The 20247-nt window shown below is 50.3% G+C and overlaps 1 long non-coding RNA gene across 1 annotated transcript; it reads left to right on the top strand.

The window, feature by feature from the left end:
• The first annotated feature begins 350 nt into the window (after positions 1 to 350).
• LOC109384717 (uncharacterized) lies at positions 351 to 3781 on the top strand. The gene is made up of 3 exons (XR_002124474.1): positions 351 to 420; positions 986 to 1223; positions 3599 to 3781. It is a non-coding gene; the product is annotated as an uncharacterized LOC109384717 (long non-coding RNA).
• The last annotated feature ends 16466 nt before the right edge of the window (positions 3782 to 20247 follow it).

Raw genomic sequence — 20247 nt, forward strand, 5'->3', positions numbered from 1 at the left:
TAAATATTAAGCAGACGTAGAAATTGCTGGCACAGTAATAGTAGGTACTGTTTATTGAGTAGTTACTATGTGCCAGGTAGATGCTGTACAAGTTTTCACGATTTGAATTCCAACAACCCTGCGGGGATGTATTGTTGTCTCTATTTTAGATACACGAGAATGAATGACCTTGAGGTCACACGCTTTAAAAGTGACGGAGCTTGGATTTGAACACAAGTTGGTGTGTCTTCAAAAAACCCCCTATGTTTCCCAACACCTAGTGCTGTCGGTAATGGAGGAGGAAGGATGTGAGTGATGTATGTGGAGCAACCTCTTTCCGGTCCGCTAACGGGAATTTATGGTCCTAAAGCTTCAGTCTCTACATCAAATATTTTATTGAATTGGATTTAAACCTGTTCGCCGTCTGCTGAGCCTGGTGAGGTAAGACTTCATGTTACACGTTGGCTTCTGTCCCAGGGCCGTGGGTAGGAGCACTTTCCAGTGATAATTTCCTCCTAATTGGCTGTAAGGAACGCAGGGCCATCCCGGAATTGGTCACTTACGGACATGTCCCTTAGCAAATGGACCGTGCTCTGCATCTGAATGAAAATTCACACACACTAAAAAGCAGCTGGGTGAGAGGCAGCTGGGGTCAAGAAGAACACAGTGACCCAAAGGGGGCAGCATAGCAGGTGACCTAGGGAGAGGCCGCTCCTGCTAATGTCTTCTGGGTGAGGGAGGGTGGCAGAAAGGATAAGACCATGGAGTTAAGAAACCCACTGGAGACAAGCCTGGGCCCACGCCAGCGTGAGTCTCCTGGGTAAGTCTTTCTTCTTCATAAGCCCGTCTTCTCACGCATAAGACAGAAAGGTTTGGTTAGCTCTGTGGTGCCAAACTGTGCCCTGTGGAGGTGACTTGGGGCCGCTGGAAGGAAGGAGAGTTGGAAGGGCCTGAGTGTCCATTCCTGTTCAGCCCAGCAACCTCTGCTTTGCCCATCCTGTCACAGGTTCCCACGGAGGACAATACCGAAACCATTGGAAGTGAGGATCCCCAGGTTGCCTCAGCGATGACAACCTGAGATCTGACGCCTGGACCCCATCTCCAAAGCCACGTGCACATGCTCTGATGGTCAGTGTGGCAAGCTTAAGGCACACCGCACATTCTGGACGTCCTCACCATCCAGGGGCAACAGAGAGGTGCAGGGGAAGGTGTCAGAGTCCAGAGAAGCCCGGGAAGCAGCCTGGGTGAGTCTTGGCACCCACAGGGCAGGTCCACAGACACTGCGGGGCGGCTGGCCTGTTCCCTGTGGAAGGAGCTCATGCAGAGAGGGAGACCCTGGGCATCTGTGTCTCCATGTGGCATCTCCAGGGCTGGCAGGGCTGAGGACAGGTGGAGTGCCAGGCTGCCCCAGCTGGCCAATTTGGGGCAGTGCCAGCTGGAGCCAGTGGCAGCCTTCCTGGGCTGGAGGGGCATCTGATTCAGGAAGGACGGGCCAGGAGCCTCAGGGGAAAGGCAAATGAGACACACTGAGGAACTGAGATGACATGGAACTTTAGATAGAGAGGAGCTTTTACTTTCTTTTTGGTAAAAAAACAAAATATCAGTGAACTCATCTCTCCAGCTCTCACTCTCTCGTCTATATTCTGCTGAGCTGTGAATGTTGGTACTCCAGGGGTCTTAAGAGTTCCATACCAACTGCAGTAAAATCACAAGTAAGAAGTGTTGCTGTCATGTGAATTCTCACTGTCTTGGGGCCTGGCTGAAGCCCACAAGTTGGAAAGGGCTGAACTTTGCAGGAGAAGCATGACTGGAATACAGAGAGAAGAACAAAAAATAAATTCAGAAAGATCTACAAGGGCTTTCGCTTCTGCCTTTTAGGCGCTCGTGGGAAATTAGTAAATGGCTTAACGTGCCTTGAGTGTCTCTTGGCACACGCGTTAAAAGGCAGTTTACATTCCCTTTAGTTTTCTAAAACTAACACGAATACTTACCTTCCCGATTTGTTTTGAGAAGCTTTAGACCAGCACTAGCCTATTCGACCTCGTCTCAGATGTGCTGGGTAGAGGGGGGCTACGATCTGTCACAGGTGAGCACAGGTGAGCACAGCTCGCATGCTTCTGACCTGGTGGTGTTGTGATTGTGATTTCATGTTGTATTTAATTCCCTCCGGGCAGATGGAACCCACCAGGCACATGTTTCGTGTCAGTGTGTCATTTCCCCAGGCCTTTGAGAAGGTCAAAGAATCCAAATTTGGAGAAAAAGTTCAAAGAACTATTGAAGCCTTAGCGGGCAGTTTTCTGCCTTCCGATTCTTCTCTCTGCTCACTGCCTTTGGCACCACACTGCCAGCCTTTCCAAGAAACCTTTCCAAACCACGCAGAAGTCAGAGGTGTGTGCTGGCCGGAGAAGGTGAGCTCCAGCCCCATCCTGCCTGGTCGGGACACGCCACTCCTGGTCTGGTATTTCCTGTTCTGGAAAGCCAGCCTATTGGACTTGATGGCTGTGAAGTTCACGTCACCCCCAATGTGACTCTCTCCCTGCCCATCCTGGGGCCGTGGTTTCTACACTAAAATGCAGAGACCTGACCTGATGAATCTAAGCATGAGCTGGAGAAATTGGAAGACGTTTGAAGTTGACATGGCTTGCGGTGGGTCCCTTCTCAGAATCTTTCTGACAACTGGAGACCTCCATCCCAAGCTTTTTATAATGCCGTCTATGCCAGTTTGCATCTTCTGTGGTGCAAAGTCTGCACTTCTAGTTTTCCAAATCCTCATTTTTCCGGGCAGCCTCGTGACCCAGCCTCATCTAAGGACGTGTAAGTGGCTGACAGTGTGGGTTCTAGGGACACGCTGGCTTCCATTGCGGCTTCAGCATTTGCTAACTGTGAAGTCAGGTGATTTAAGTGTTTCTTAGAAATCTGCAGTTTCAGCTATTGTACTTTTAGCATCCAAAGTTTAGTTTGGTTCTCTGAATATCCCCCTTTTATAAAATTTAAAAAGAAATTTAAATTGTTGCAAAATACGCTTAGCATACAACACAACTTACCATCTTATTAATTTTTAGTGTTCGGTGCAGTAAAGTGCATTCACATTGCTGTGCAACCAATCTCTAGAACTGCTTTTGTTTTGCAAAACTGAAACTCTGGACCATTGAACAAAACTCCTTCATCCTCCTTCCCCCCGACCCTGGCAATTGCCATTCTACTTACTGTCCCCATGTACTTGACCTTGATACCTCATCTAAGTGGAATCACACAGGACTTGTCTTTCACGTAGCATAATGTCCACAAGGTTCAGCCATGTTGTAGCAGGTGTCAGAATTTCTTTCCTTCCTTCCTTCCTTCCTTCCTTCCTTCCTTCCTTCCTTCCTTCCTTCCTTCCTTCCTTCCTTCCTTCCTTCCTTTGTAAGGCTGGGTAATAGTCCGTTGTATCGTGGACCACATTTTGCTTATCCATCCATTCATCATCGGTCCCTTGGTTTGCATCCAGCTTTTGACTGTTGGATTAATGCTGCGGTGAACATATGAGGATACATCCTCCTTTTTTGTTATAAGAAAGGTAAATGTAAAGGAGGGGACATGGCAAAAATTAAAAGTATCCTGCATTATGATTGCTTCACAGGCATCTTTGGCTTCTAAATCCACTCAAAAGAAAGAGAAACGGGGAACTGAAGAGATTGCAATGCAGAAACAATTGACCCACGATTGGAGAAAACTGATGGGTCCTCCGTGAGGATGTGGCTTTAAGAAAGGATGCTCGAGGGGCCGGCCGAGTGGCGCGATGGTTAAGAACTGGCTTGGGATGCCAGAGGGCCCCGGTTCGGATCCCACATATGAGGGCCAGTGACACTGCCCTCCACAGCTAAGATGCTGAACAACAGCTCAACCTGGAGCTGGGCTGCTGTGAGTCGCCGGCGACGGCGTAGGCTGAAGACCCTGTGTCAGTGGGTTGCCATGGGCTACTGTATGTAGCCAGCAGCCAGCGTGAGCGGCCAGCAGCCGCAGTGAGCGGCCGTCCAGTAGCCAGCGACTGATGTGCCTCGCCTGGGAAGAGCGCAATGATGGTGCCAACTTGGGCCAGTGAAGCAACGTCCTCCACAACTAGACTGAAGAACAAAACGACAGCAACTTGTCTGTTCCCCTTCCCCCAATTCCCCAGCACTGTTCCATACCCCCAATTCCCCAATAAAAATCTTTAAAAAAAAAAAAAAAAAAAAGAAAGGATGCTCGATCACACCTGCGTTCACGCACAATGGTTCACTCGGCCTGACTTGTTCTGGCTCCCAGGCGCCAGTTGCATGAGTCTCTCTGCACACATCTTTTCCCAACTCCTGACCTGACATGGGAGTGTTTACACCACAGAGATTAGCAAAGGTGACAAAGGAGGGCTCGCCCCACCCCTCTCAGGACAGTTGTTAAACATTTACCAACACATCACTGAATGCAGTGCACACACACACGCACACGCACACGCACACCGTTACAGGTGTTAACTTAGAGTAGGTATGTGAGGTCAGTGGAGCCTGCAGGGTACAGAGGCGCCCGGGCAGGGCGAGAGTCCGCAGGGCGCAGGGAGAGGGGCCGAGTTCAGGTGCTCCCATGGTGGCCTTCCCACGAGGAGGCGCCAAAAGGGAGCAGACGCGAGAGATTCCCGAAGCCTCTGCAAACCATGTGAAACATTTTGCACCTCGCTGCTGAAGACGGACTTCACGAGGGGCCAGGACCAGTGGGTACATGCTGCCCACGGGGCACCCTGGGCCACAGTGAGTGCGTCACAGGCTGGGGACGGGGAGCTGACAGGCCAGAGCCTCGCAACCACACATGTTCTGGAAGGCGGTGAGGGCTGGCCCCATACACGGGTGCAGTGGAGACCAACGTAGGTTTGTTAAACTAGTTTCACTAAGAATGACACACTTGTTGACTCCGTACTTTGTCCTTGGCTTTGAGGTTTGGATGTGTGGGTTTAACATTTTATGAAAAACAAGGAGTATTTTCTGTGTTTTTTTTCTTGCTGAAAGCCCCTTTGGCTGTGAGCACCTGAGGAAATGAAGAAGGGACATGAAGCTGTTACCGGATAGACTGCATGAAAATCTCATTAACTTAGAACACGAAGGGACTAGACAGAATAGGTTTTGCATTAATTGGATTTACTGTGTGCGAAAGTATTGGGAAGAAACTTAGGACATCTTGACCACTGAGGAATCCCTACTCATCACGGTTCCCAATGCAGTGCTTTAAGTAGACTGATACGAACGTCATCTCTTACGTTTCATTTCGGGACACATTCTAGGTGGCTTGGCAAGTATACTCTTCAGCTCATTTGGTTATCGTGAGAAATTTTATCAGATTTCTCCCTGTTGTCATAGCTGTAGGTTGTATCTCGGCACCTCTCAAGTCCTGTACTTTAAAAATTATTTTCTTGGGCCGGCCGAGTGGCTCGTTGGTTAAGAGTTCACTTGGGAGCGTGAGCTCTGAGCAGCAGGGCCTCGTGTTCAGATGTCACATATGAGGACCAGTGACACTGCCCTCTACAGCTAAGATGGTGAACAACAGCTCGACCTGGAGCTGGGCTGCCGTGAGTCGATGGCATAGGCTGCAGTGGGCTGCTGTGAGCCCCCGTGAGCGGCCATCCAATGGCCGGTGACCGATCTGCCTCACCCGGGAAGAGCACAATGATGGTGCCAACTTGGGCCAGTGAAGCAACGTCCTCCACAACTAGACTGAAGAACAAAAGGACAGCAACGTGTCTGTTCCCCTTCCCCGATTTCCCAGCGCTGTTCCCCTCCCCCAATTCCCTAATAAAATCTTTAAAAAAATTTTTACTTTCCTTTTGAAAATGGTAAATCAGATGTCCCGTTTTAAGATTTACTGATTCCTAATGATGATAGATATATATATATATATATATTTTTGTTGTTGTTGTTGTTGTTGTTTGTTTTTGTTTTTTTGTTTGTTTATTTTTTTTCATTTCAAGATCTTTCGTCTTTTCTTCACAGGTGACTTGTGTTCATCAGAGAGTGGTGACTTCTTTATCTCTTTTTAAAGGACCTTACAATTTGCCTTCCGTTTTCAACTAATGCAATCATTCTAATCGGTTTCCATGACACTGGGCCGCTCACTCTGTGTTCTGGTGGCCTCAGCATGCACCTGTCACAGTCAGTTCTCGTGGCTGTAGCGTGACATTGTGCGTGTGGAGAGATATTTGAGCAATTATTGTGTCTGAGCTTATTAACCTTTGCTTTCTGTGTTAGAGTTAGCGTAACCCAGGGCTCTGAGAAGATTAAGCTGTAATGAAACACTGATCATAGCAAGGAGGACGCGTGGCCCCGCCAGGCGTGGAGTGATGACTCTGGAGCGGGAAGGCGGGGCGTGAGAAGGAACACTTGGAAGGGCCACGGTGTGCCCCCCGGCTTTCGTAAACGCCCTTCACTCGGCCTCCCTTGGGTTTTCCTCTCTCCCTTTCTGTGCCTCCTTCTCCTGGCTGACCCTCCGCGTCTCAGCTGTGGAGCCTGGGTTCAGTGCCCCCGTGCTCCCCGCAGGATGGCACTTCTGCTGCACGTGTCCCTGTCCCCTACAGGGACCACGGCCCCTCCATCTCAGCATCACGCCTTTCATTTCTACAGCCCCAGGTCCTAGCACTGGCCTTGGCAGACTTGAGGGGCTCAGAAGCCCGTGCCGAATAAATCTATGACTAGATGGCTAGGGAACAGCGTGGTGCTGTCTCAGGGGGACATGTGTAAATGCACGAATCCCTTCTCAACAGGGCGAATGGGTCTGCTCATCTCTCATTGTCCCCCTTTTCCGGCCCGGGCCCCACACCTCGGCTGCCTCTGCCCATGTGGGGAGTGGACTAGGGCTGGGGGAAGCAGGGTGGGTGACCCCAGTCGCCCAAGTTGCTGTCACCAGGATATGCTGGCCCAGGGCTGGCCCCTACGCCCAGCCAGCTCTCCCAGCTCTGGCCTCACTGCCTTTGGTGCTGGTGCATTTTCTCGTCTCTGACTGTCTTTCTAGAGTCAGAAGGAAGGAGGGAGAGGTGACAAGGGCAAAATCAAAGGCGGCTGAGCTTTTTTTCTTTCTTTTTTTAAATTAACCCCAAGGGTTGTGGGAGCTTGAGTAAATTTGTAGGGTCAGGACCAAGTGATGGATAGAATGAGATTGCAGATCCAAGGGAAAGGCAGATAGCTGAAGCAAAGCCCCGGAAGACAGCGGAGAAGGGATGGGACCCAGGTTTGGTGAGGTGGTGGGTGTGCGGGATTGGGCTGGCGAGAAGGACACCATTGTCCAACACTGAGACAGGACAGAAGCAAAACAGAAAGTTATTATTCAGGGAAAACTTGTGTCAGGGCTTATGTTTCTTTACCTTATTTTAAAATCTAGGCTCATTTATCATTTTATCAATTTCTCATGCACCCTCTTTCAAGTACTTAAGTCAAAATGGTGTCGCATTGTCTACACCAGCAGCGTCCTAGAGGCCCCGAGGACCCCTACTGCACAAAGCCCCCAGACTGAGAGTCCTCTGAGCTCCTTGATAAAAACATGGTGTTTTCTAAACAGTCAGAAAACCTGGGCAGATGTGTTTACTTATGGGACAGTGGGGCCGAGTGTTTGTAATCAGGAGTCTACCAAGAAATCCTGGATATTGGGTTGATGTAGCCGAAAAGTCTGCCCTCGGGAGGGAACTGGATGAAGGGGCACTTGGAAAGCAGGCTAAGGTCGGCCATGCGAGCTCCCCACTACACCAGTGACACTGACAGCACACAGGCACCCCCCACCTGCCAGACACTGTGGGACAGACAGACTCCGCTTATTTCAATGCTGGTCTTCAGAAAACCACGACGTAGATGTGGCCACCTTCATGTTACGTCTCTGTGAGGTCATTTGCCGGAATACAGCCAGCCACTGAAAGGCGCTGACAGCACCCTCACCCAGTATGGACAGGTAATGAAACCCTGGCTGTTGTCGTCCTATTGCCACGTGCTGGGGACTTGTCCAGTCATCCTGATCCCGTTCCTGGTCCAGGTCCTCCTTTCCGAGGACCACGTGGCCTGTGCCCAGTAAGATTCAGATACCTCAGCCTTCTTCATAGCAGCGTTACTACTTCCTCTTGCCTCTTTCCAAACTTTGGGTCTTATCTTGAATCTTCCTTCCAGATTTCCCCAGCTTTGGGTTTGTAGTCGGCCCCTTCCCCTGACTTTCATCTTACTCTGTCACCTGAGGATACATTTGCCTCCTGTGATTCACCTGCATTCAGGGTCTGGGCTCGCCCCGAGGCCTTGGCTCCTGACTCAGCCCTGGGCCCTGGCACCGAGCCTGTCCCTGGACACCTTGACTCCAGCCTGTCCAGCGCTGTCTCCCAGGAGGGTCCTGCCGTCTCAGGAGGCAGCTGGGTGTGAGGAGGTTCCCCGAGAAGCACTTAGAAGCGGGAGGAAGTGAACACAGCAGTCTCAGCTGCCTTGGAGGCGCTGAGGTGATGTGCCTGGCCGTGGGGTGATAGGAGAGGTCTGCGGCACAGGGTACCTGGGCTCATCAGCAAGGGGAGCCGCCAGAGGGCAGGGCCACACTGCTCCTGGGAAAGCGCCTCAGGCGCCTCGGCTGCAGCTTCGGTCTCTGTCGGCTGCTTGGCCCTCGTGTGTTCCAGTGGCCACCCCCTGTCCTGGTCACAGGCTGCGTGGCGTCCTTTCCCTGCCCTTGTGGGCTCGCTGCCAGGCCTAACCTGCGATGTTCTGAACAGCTCACATCGAATCTGACCTCTGAAATGCTGACTCCCGGCTTTTGTAATTGGCCTCGTAGAAGCAGAGAACACCAGATATTTCAGAATATGCCAATGAAATAGCTCACAGGCTGAAGGACTCGCTGGTCCTTGTGAATTACATCCACACACAGTGCTGTTCGTCAGAAGTGCTTGGAGGTCTCCTCTCGAACTTTTAAGCTGTAAATAAGACAGGCATGTTTGCCTAGGAAGCACCTGCCTCCATCTACCTACTTTGATAATCACTGTAGTGAAATCAATACGGTGGAAACCGATGGCTTGACGAGCGTGAGGAATAGGGTGGCTGCCCCTTGAATTAACCTTGGCATATGCTGGATCCGAGGCCCTGAGACGATGAGATGATGAGGCAGGGGTATTTTGATAGCTATTTGTAAGTGGCTGATAGATTATTTTTCTAAGAACAACCCAGGAATACCCGTGTTCTTTGTGTCTCCAAAATTTGAGGGTGCAAATTTCAGCTCACTGTACGTGCCACTCAGCACCGGAGGGTTCTGTTGTGAAGTGAGTTGCCCATCACTGGAACATCTAGGCTGGCTGTGTGTGCGATCCGTATATTGTGGGCTGTCGTCTTTGGATAAGGTGACCTCAAAGGTCACTTTGAACCCGAGATACCATCACTGTTTTCCAGGCATATTCCCCAGAACAGAAGGTAAAGGGCACAGTCTGAGGAGGTGTGTTTTGTTTTGTTTTCTCACAATTTTTATCGAGGAAAGCAGAGGCACTCTAAGTAAAAAGAAACAAATCCATGTGTATATATATATATATATATATATATATATATATATATATAATGAAATTTAAAAATCACCCATAATCTCACCATTCTCACCTAACAACTATTTTCATTGCTTTATTTTCAGAGAAAACCCATCATTTTCAAGGTATCTGATTTTTGTGCAGTTATAATCACGTCCCATAGAAGGTTTAGTAAAAGTCAAGTCTTTTGAGTTTGTATTCAGATGATTCGAAATAGAGTCATCCCTTTGTCTCGTTTTGTGTGAGAACTAGTAATACCAAATATCATAATACTTACTAATGCTTTTATGAATAAATATGTTCATCTTTAGAAATGTCAATTTCCCGTTACAAATCTTTTTTGGCCTCATGTTGCCTATGGCACATTTTACAAACTGGGTTTCTGTGGCTGGGCCTCCAAGGGACTGTGAGCCACTGGGTCCTAGAGACCCCAGTGCCATCACCTCCGCTGAAAGGCTCTGAGAACCGGATCCTCTCCTTCCGTTTCTATTGTCTCTTCTATGGATGCAGACATTTTCTCATCTTCTGCAGAAGGCCCTGTAACGACTTCAAACACCCTCTTCCAAGCCCACCTCATATAGACAGTTTGGAGCCCTGAGAAATGGATATGATTGGCCTCCCCCTCTGCTCGACACAGGCAGGTAAGCGTGCATCGTCAGGTAAGCGTGGATTGTCTCCTCCCTGGCACACCTCCGCCACACACAAACTCCTCAGAGAGAGGCAACTGGACCTCTCTACTTCCTCAAACCCAGCTTTCACTGAGTCTTTCATTTTTATTATTTTTTAAACATTTACTAGACATTTAATGCTATTAAGGAATTGTTGACTTTTTTTTTTATGTGATTTCATCTTCGTAACCATTCTTTTTTTCTGCCTATCACTTGGTAATTTGATTATAGATGACACATATTGGCTGGACTAAAGTTCAATAAACATCAGCTCTTTTTCAACTCAGGCATTTGAGAAGGTCCTTGTGTCACTGACTGGTAAGTTAGGAAAATTCAAATAAAATTGTAACCATAATATGTTTTTTAAAAAGAAACACATTCTTTATTTCTGGCATAAAATGGGGAAGGCCTTACTTAAAAAGGCTCCATACATGTGATTAAGCTTCAGCTGGTTTTAAAGGAAAGTGTTATTTCCCCCCCCCCCCATTTGAGAGAAGGGGTGCTAGCACATTCCAGCTGGAGGAATGATACGAGCAGGGATCTGGAGTCAGACGTCCAGTCTTCATGAACCGGTTACCTTCCAGGCCTGGGTTCCCTGCTGGGCATACAGACACGAACCAGACAGGGTCACCTTCAAGGACTCAGGGCAGCTCTCTGTTCAGGCCCAGTGGAATTCCCCGCAGACAAGCACGCTGCTGGCAGGAAGATTTTTCAGCTCAGTCACATGTTTCTTGTCATCAGACACTTGATGCGGGGCCCTTTTCTCTCCCCCGTCCTGTGAAGTTGCACGGTGTGTCAAGGAGCACACAGCAGGGGACTAGCAGTGGCCATGGCTGGGCCACCTAGTGCTTTGTGGCATCAGAAACATGCCGGCGGAAAAGACAAAAAAACATGGTGTGTGCCTCCTGCATGAGCTCAGGAGAGCAGCAGGGCCTTGGGGACAGGTGATGGCTGATACGCGGGTAGTGCTGGGTGATGTGCACAGTCCCTCTTGGTTGCTGCGTCGTCACGGACATCACAGACTGATAAACGTACCACTTCCATGTGTGCTCATGTTCTTCCTGCACTGAGAGCTATGGGTCTGCTTTAGCTGTTCCCCATTCACTCTGATGAAGGAAAAAGGGTGACAGGCACTGATGGTGGGCACTCACGTCGGCTGCGTCCCGTCTGTTTGATTGTTAAGACTGATCCTTAGCAGCTGCTACTATTCTCAGCGCTTTACCAGCAGGAAAAGTAAGACTCAGAAACATTAATTTGTCCAGAGCCACAGATCAGGCAGTGGGAGGAACAAAATTTAAACTGCGTCCTGTCTTCATCACATTTCAAAGCCTTTCCGCAATTGCACAAAACTCTCCTACCTGCTTTGCAAGCAGCTGACTTTGAAGAATAGATAATATTTGAGTCCTTACCGTGCACACTCACTATGTGTGCACACACACACACTGCATGCCTTCAGTAATCACATGAGGGGGATTTATAAACTCTCACTGCAATGCTGTTCTACAGATAAGGGAATCCCACCACCAAGCCACCTCAAGTAACGCGCTTAAGTGGTAGCATTAGCATTTGAACTAGGGGACGGCTTCATCTTTTTAACAACAATGCTACGCCATTCCCTTTTTCTTTGATTTTTATCTCAAATCTTGGTCTGGCTACAAGTTGCATCCCTGTTGACACATTGAAGCAACTATCTAGGGTGTTCTGACCTGGATCCTTAATAGTAATTCATGCAAAAACCTCAGTCTGTTACCGAGGGTAACGTATTTGCCATGTGGAAAATGAAGTCGGAGTCCACTCGTTAGAAATATGAGCTCCCAAGAGCCAACCCTAAATCTTTCTTCTTGCATTCCTCTGTGTGAGGCTTGAGACCAGAGCGGACCCTATTTATAAAACTTGTTTATCGTTCCCTACCTCTCTCCGTTGACCTTCTCCGGCTGAGTGAAATTCCCAGGTGGACTTGATTTGTTTTTCTGCAGCATTCCGCAGGTTGGACAGTGACACAAACTGTGCGTGAGCAGCGGCTAGAAGGTTCCTCATTCCATGTAATTTCGAAACAGACAGTCTGCGAGGCTCACTGATTTAATTACAGGATGTAAAAGTGGGCGAAACGAGGCACACAATGTCAGCTGAGGGGGACCTCCCCTGCACGGCCTTGTTTTCATCTCCTGACCTCACGCTGACAAGTCTCCGGGGGACGTTTCATAGGTCCACCGGCAACAGCCACTTCTCTTTAACTGCCGGGGTAAATGACCAGGTCATCTGGGTGGAAACTTGTGTCAATATAACATGATCATTCTTCCTGTCTTCCTTTCCGTCCTGTTTTCCCCCTTATATGCTTTCAAGGCTGTCTGTCTGCTAGTGGGACAGTGAGAGGAACAGAAAAACGTGTCCTCCATAACGTGTTTTCTGGGGATACGATTTTCTCATTTGCAGCACACGGTATTTCCAGGCAGAGTGGTGTCCAGCCCAGGGCTGCCCCAGCCTGCAGACTTGTGCTGAGCGGGGAGTGATTGTCAAGCCAGAGGGGTGACTGTGCCCAGGGCTCCCAGAGATGTCACTAGTAATGCTGGCAGCCGCCAGCTTTCCAGTTCGGTAGCTCACCTTTCAGAAGGTCGGGCTCAGGATGGACCTGCGGTAACTTTATTCCTTACTTTTTATTGCGGCCTCTTCCTGGGAGGTTCTGCCCAGTGGATTAAAGAGCTGATTTCAGATTATTTGGAAAACAAAAGAACAAACTTCCTTCTGCCCTGGGAACCATAGCAACCCCTCATCCCCTCCACACCACCCTTCCTGACCTCAGGAAGCACCCCTGGACCACGCACTGTCCCCACCGGGGGCCGCTGGCCAGTCCTCCCCACCACACTGAGCTTGGCAGGGGCACCGGGGTCCCTTGGCAGCAACGTGTCGATTTTGTTATCTAGCCAACAGGGCGTAGGTGATGGATAATCTCTGGATCAATGACTCCATGGGTGAAGGCAGTCATTGAAGAAAGTGCTCCCACGTCACCATGAGAAGCACTGGAATGACACGGCAGTAGCGAAGCTGTGACAACCACAGGCAGTCTTCACCTCATCCTGCACGTCTCTGCAGAACCTCACATGTAGCTGACCGGCTCACTTGCCTCCTACAATTGCCTTCCTTCTACCGTCAACTTAAACTTAAGCACATGGCCTTCCCCGCTCCTCAGGTGCAGGGGTCCTCTCACGCTGCTTCCTGCGGGTCAGCTTGGGTCAAGTTCCCTATAACCAGGCCACATCTCCTGCCTCCTGCCAGGCTGCTCTGGTGCTCGCCTGTTGGCCACTTGGGCCTCCACGCCCTTCTGCCCCCAAGTGGTGGAGTCAGAGCAGATGAAGCCAGAGCATCCCTCAGGATGCTTTGCTCTCCAGTCTAAGGAAACTTATTTTCTGCTCACTCTTCCAGACGAGGCTAGAACCTTCCACCCTCCAGAAGCTTGCCTTGACCTCCCAACCGACACTGCTTAACAATAGCAACAACCACCATTACCCTTTTCTGTCCTCGTAGTAACACGGCGACATAAGTGTTATTATCATTATTCCCATTTTATAGATAAGAAAACTGAGGCTCAAAAAGTTTGTGAGGCTGCTAACCGGGAGAGGGCTCAGGTCAGCCATGGCCCTGAATGGGAATCTGTGGGTTGGAGAAGAACCCTGCTTACTTATTTTATTTATCTTTCTTCATTGTATGTATAGCTCATGTTCATTTCAGTGTTTAATATTAGAATGCTTGGGGTCTTTATTTAGAAGTTGGGTGATGTTTTTGTGACCGGAAATACATCCTAGGAGCATAACTCTTGTTTATATCAATTAGCCGAGGGTCCAGTTGGTTTTGTTTTAAGTCGTTTTGCTCGATGTCGCCGTTTCCAAGAATTTAAGTGAGGACTTTGTGTTGGAGGCAGAGTCAGTGACAGGACAATTTCTCAGCGAGAGGACCATGGTCACATGTCTCTTATGCAGGTGGGTTCAGCTCTAGAGTTGACTAGACAACAGTGAAAATGAAAATAAGTAAAACAATTTGTCTGCTTTTCTACTTGTTTATTTAACCTAGTTGACATTAAAGATATTGCTGAAAATACAGCTTCTACTCGCTCATATTTTGCATCTTGCTTTCTCAGGTCAGTTTTTTCCTGCCCCTACGCAACTCTTACATACTTCAGTGCTTTAAAAATAGTTTTAGCCAAGCTAATGACAAGAAAATAAAGAGTAATATACACCCAGCTGTACATAGCAGGGCTGTAATTCCACGGAGAGGTGCCTGAGTGCTTCGCTGATGTCATGAGACATTCACACACAGTCCCAGGCTCCAGTTAACGTGTGTGTGGTGTGATGGGTCTGCCAGTGGGGCCCCTGGGGAGCACGAGGCTAGTGGGGACGTGGAGGCCGTGGTGGTCCTCCGGCCCCTCATAGTGCATTAGCATGTCCTGGCCTTACAGAGTCCTGCCTAGTTCTTTATTCATCCTGCCTAGGAAGATGGGACTCCAGGGCCCTTCTTGCTGTAAAGTGTGTTCAGTGGAGACGGGTATTCCCAAATCTTAGGAACACGGTGATATTTTCAGTGTGGGTCATTTGCCACGATTTTTATTAGTGGTGAGAAATGATAGGCTTGGCATTCCCGCCCAAGAAGAGCATCTTGCCTTCATTATTGAAAGCCCTCTTTCTCTGCCACAAGACGATGCAACAACTACTACGTGGCTACGTCAGGCCGGACCCTGTGCTCTGCTACAGGGGACATCTGGGCGACCCCTGGAGGGCAAGGGGACCCCGCTGTGTGCTGTGGATTGGGGGCAGGCGAATCTGAGGGGTCTCTGGGTCTGAGGTGGCAGGGACGGTGCTGCAGACGGCAGAGCCAGAATCATCGTCAGGAGGCGCACATGAGCTCAGTGGAGAGTCAGGGATGGGGCTGGAGGAACGGCGGGCGGGCGGGGCGAGGAGCGGGCCAGGGACAGGACGCGCTGAGACGCTTTGGTGAGGAAAGTGGTTCAAGGTCAAAGCTGAGGATGTGAAGGGGCCCTCTGGCCCCCCTTGGGAGCATGTGGTGCCCAGGAACCATGTGAGGGGCCGGCAGAGAGGGAAAAACAATGGTCACCAACAGTAGCAGCCCATCTTGTACAACGTCGACCCATGTTCACCTGCCTGCTTTCATCGAAGTCTCACAAAACCCCATGAGGCAGGAGCAGCTCCTCGGGTCCCGAATCTAAACCAGCATTTCTTAAGCTGGAATCCAAAAGTTCCTCAGAACCCTAAGTAGCATCAAAGAAGTGACGTGCACGCTGACAGCCTGGGTGTGAGGCTGGTCTGTGACACTGAGGCCACGTGGTCTTGGATGGTCACCGAACATCCCTGGCCCAGGTTCCTCCTCTTTAGAATTAGAACCCAAACAGTACTTTCCTCGAGTGTCTAGGTTATTAAATGAGTCAGCGTGGCACATGGTCATCAGCATGGACGTTCACTATCACTCAGTCCATTTTTCTGGAGAAACAGTCTGTTGCTTTCAGTAGAGTCTCAAAATAGTATAACCCCCCCTCCAGGGGACATCACCACATGGTCCCGGTTACAGGGCCCTCAGCCCAGGGCCCCTTGAGCTCCGAGGGAGGGGCTGGCTGCATGGCTGTGCCCGCCGTAAAAGAAAGAACCCTCTGGGTGGGTGTGGGCACAAGGAGTGTGTGAGTCTAGTCCTAGGACAGGCAGTGCTGGCGGAGGGCGACCCACATGCTGAGCCCGGGGCAGCAGACTCACGTATATCCCGCCCTGTGTCTCATGCGTAGGCCCTTCCTCCTGCCTGCTGGCCCCGCTGGGCCTCAACCTTCTTCCTCCTCACGTGCCCCCGACAGAATTACCTTCCTGCTGGGCAGGGCTCGGCCCAAGTTGAACCCTAATAACAGCCATGAGCAGGTGTCTGTGTATTTGCATTTGTGGAGTTCAAGTGTTAAGGCTAAAGTTTCTTCATTGCTTTCATCCTGATTGCGTTGCTCAATGGTGTCATAGCTCTTCTGTGAAAAGAGGCGTCTTCCGAGGAGGTGTTCTTGGCCTCGCTGCTTCCGCCTCTCCCTAAAAGCTGTGTTGTTCCTCCTGCGGCGTGTAAACCTTCCCGTCTCTTCTCACTATTCCAGACTGTGCGCTGAGCTGCCTCCCTCCTCTGTCCTGCCTGCGAGCCAAGGCCCCTTCCTTCTGCAGTGTCTGCCCTTCTCCAGCGTGTCAGAAGACCCCTGTGACCGCAGCTTGGGGCTGGAGGAGCTTACGGAACTGGGGGGTGTCATGAAGGGGTGCGGAGAGCCCTGCCTCGCCATGCGGGGGTGAGGGCTGTGTGAGCCGCTCTGCCTGTGCAACTGCCTACGTGATTGATCTTCACCTTCTTCCTGTGGAAAATAAAAATGAAAATAATTCCACTGCCCTGAATGGTGGTGAGGAGGATTGCATGAGACAGTCTCCCCAACACGCCGAGCACGGAGCTTGACACCCTTGCAGCTCACGCTGCATAACTGCGTGCGTGTTCTCCCCTCTCTCCCTTCTGAGCCTGTCCGCACACTCCCCCCTCTCTCTCTCCTCTCTCCAGCTTTTCTTAGTTTGTTTCTGCGCATCCGAAAGGTAATGACAGAGCAGCCTACCACTTCATTCTGATACCAAAACAGAAAATCGGCCTTACATTGGATACTCATATGCTGGTTTTTTCCATCTGCTAACTTTTCGCACTGTGCAGATCACTTTCCCTGGGTTTATTAAGTTAGCCATTCATTCTAATGTAGGTACCTCATGCCTGCTCCCCACGGTCTTACTTTATCTGGGACTTCCTTTGAAGCGTCAGTGTGAGGACTTGTCCTTCACGGGGTGGATGCTCATGTCCCGGGACCCTCTCCAGGTCACGCAGAAGGTCTCAGCTGGGATTTCTGGCCGGGGCCATAGTTCCTTGTTGCCAGCAGCCATAATGACTGACTGGTCAGTGACAGAGATCGTATTGGTCAGGAGTCCAGGAGAGCCTAAGTGCTCTATTAAAAGCTGGTGTGCTTCCTAGGGTGTGTCCTTTTCATTAGAACGATGTACGGTGGGATTTTCATTCTAAAAAGCTGCCAGCTCCTGACTGATAGTTGCGAAGTGCTTAATCCCATGGGGATTCTTTCCAATATGCAGAGAAAAGTACCATAAGTCATTCTGTTTTATATTTTTAAATGGAAAGGCATGAATTCTGTCCTTGGGAGCTGTGCCAAATTCAGTGCCCCGGAAGCTGCACTGTCATTAAACATTTTGGCGAAGAATGCAGTACTCTAATGAAATCACTGTCCACAGTTCGCTGGGGATGGACAAGATGGAGGAAACCCGTTAGGTTATTGGCCAAGGAGGAGGCACATTTCAAGTACTTTCTGAGCTGGGCATGCCAGCGCCCCGGGGCCACTCAGGTGTACACGCTCAGGTATGCACTAGCACGTACCTGCCGTCAGACTACACAGCCACATCTTCTGTCCACCAAAGACCAAACAAAAAGATGAAAGCACGTCAAAAGTTGAAAGTCTGGCACATGACTGAGCTGAGCAACAGACAGGAGTGGGGGAGAGCAAAGCAGAGTAACCTGAGCTGCTTCCCTGGGCACCAGCTCGACTCGCTGAAACGGCCTTCATCACACACAGTTTGTCCAGTGTTCGTGGTGGAATTTGACTGTAGCTCATGGGCATAGAATTGGGGACAATCTAATGTTCGGCTGCTCCAGAAACTACCTCATTACCCCCACCTCCATCCTGGGGGAGGTTGAGCTCAGGGCAGCCTCTCCCATCAGTGCACCTGGTCAGGTGAGCACTGGGCTATCCAATGGGTCACTCTCCACTTGGCAACGAGGACACTAAGCGTCCAAAGGCTCCTGCCTGATGCCACACAGCGGGGAAATGCTGGAATGAGGATCCAGGCTCGGGTTTATGGGGTTCCAGATTCTGTGTTCTCTTCATCATACCATATTGCTTAAAACCACGGCTGGCTTGGGCAAGTGAATTATCCTGTTTTCATCCCTCTAATGTCCCTTCTGTAGCAGCCTAAGCATCTCACTTCTAACAAGCGGCTCTCACTGAATGAGCTGTATCATCGCGAAGTAAGTCAGCTAGAACCTTCTTATGAACTGTGTTCCCGAGGGGAGAAGGCACAGGCGCGCATGCACACATGCCACACACACACACCATGTACACACACACTCACCACACACACACACACACACACACACACCATGTACACACACACACACACACACACACGAAAGGAGAAGTGGGCTCATACGGTCGCAGTGCCTTTCATGGCCACACCCTTCACATACCTTGTCCCAATTAATCCTGACAGCAGTGTCTATTTTATATAAGAGAAAATGGAAACTCAGGAAGCCAAAGTGACTTCCTCAACTGTCCACAGCCTGTGCCTGCTGCCACGGGAAGCTGACGCCAATCTGGCCTGTCGCCCAAGACAGACATCTGTGTCACTAGAGGGGAAGTGCTGGGCTGTGCGAGCCCCATCAGGGCCGGGTCCCGGAAGCAGCTGTTTCCAGGTGCTGCTGCCTCCTGGGCTGCAATCGGATGGAAGCCACCCTGGATCGTGGCCACAAGGCCACAGCAGGAAGAGCGGGTGCCAGGACTTCCATCTGCTGGAAACGCTGGTTACCGGTGAAACGCTGAGTAACTCTACCAGGAGCTGCCTCTTCTATGAGCTTTGGGGAAAATGTGCTCCTTGGAGCCACCACTGGTCACAGCAGGACAGAGACCAGGGTGGGTGGATGATGACCAGGACGTCCTCATCTGGCCGACTCATTTGACTTTGCTGGTGGGTCTTTCTCTCCCTAGAGGAGGTGACGGCTCAATGGTGTTCAATATACTCTCTGGGGGGTGAGGACCCCGGATTCCTGTCAGGACATCTGGTGGATCGAGATTGTGGCCAGGGCCCTCCTCGGGGAGCCGTGCCAGCCAAATGGTGGAAAGACGGTGGGCGCTGGTGTCTGACAGCGACAGCAGCTGCACGGCCTTCGGAAGCCCTTGGTAAGGCAGTTTCCACTTCCCGTGTCTAAATGAGGGCGTTAGTGTCTTGCTCTCAGGACTGTCCCGAGGATTCACTGAGATTATGCACGTTAAGCACCAATGGGGCTGCTTCTGGGGCCTGGAGCCCCTGCTATTAGCTGGAAGCCCCTTTTCTCTGACAAGCTTTTCTAGTTCTTCGTGTTAGGGGTGATTTTCTCTGCTATGGCCGGATGCGGATGTTCATAAAAATCACCAAATCATGCAAAATTGGGCAAACAACTAATCGATTATGGAGAAAACGGGTCTAGGGGCACAGCAACGAAAACCTTTGTCAGTGACATAAAAAAGGATAAGAACCTCATAAAAAGTCACACCGTTTTACATAGTAAATGATGAAGACAGGCACCAATACTCAGTAACTGTGGCCCCTGACCTGGGGAGAGGCCTGCGGTTCGCTTGGGGATGTGAGTGTTGGGGTGTCTGATTGGGAGCGGATTGGAGTTGGGGGAGATGTGGGGTGTGACGGAGGATTCTAGCGCCAGACATGGTGGGTGTGGCCCATAGCACACGTGGTAGCCCGGGGATGGTGGAGGGGTGTGTGTGTGTGTGTGTGTGTGTGTGTGCGCACATGCATGTCTGTGTGCTTGCACGTGTGTCTATGCATGCGTGGGTACGTGTGTGTGTGTGTATGTTCCTGGGCTCAAGTCAGCTTGGGGGCAGTTTTCATGTTCACCAAATGTTTCTTGTGAATGAAGCACTGGCATTATTCTTAAATAGTCCTCTCATATACCAACTTCCTCGAAAGAAATGTGCATGTCCAAAAAAGCACTAGAGCAGAAGTGACCACGCCACGTGCACAGGGACCCTGGCGCTCTCCTCCCTTGGGCATCAGACGCTCCTCCCCAGGGAAGAGCGGAGGTCAGTGGGGCAGAGGGTCTGTGGCGGTGACACACACACTCCATATATTTTCTTTTTTTCTTTTTTTTTTTTTTAGATTTTTTTATTGGGGAATTGAGGGAAGGGAACAGTGCTGGGGAATTGGGGGAAGGGAAACAGACAAGTTGCTGTCGTTTTGTTCTTCA

This window comes from Hipposideros armiger, unplaced genomic scaffold, assembly GCF_001890085.2.
Source record: "Hipposideros armiger isolate ML-2016 unplaced genomic scaffold, ASM189008v1 scaffold_100, whole genome shotgun sequence".
Taxonomy (NCBI): domain Eukaryota; kingdom Metazoa; phylum Chordata; class Mammalia; order Chiroptera; family Hipposideridae; genus Hipposideros; species Hipposideros armiger.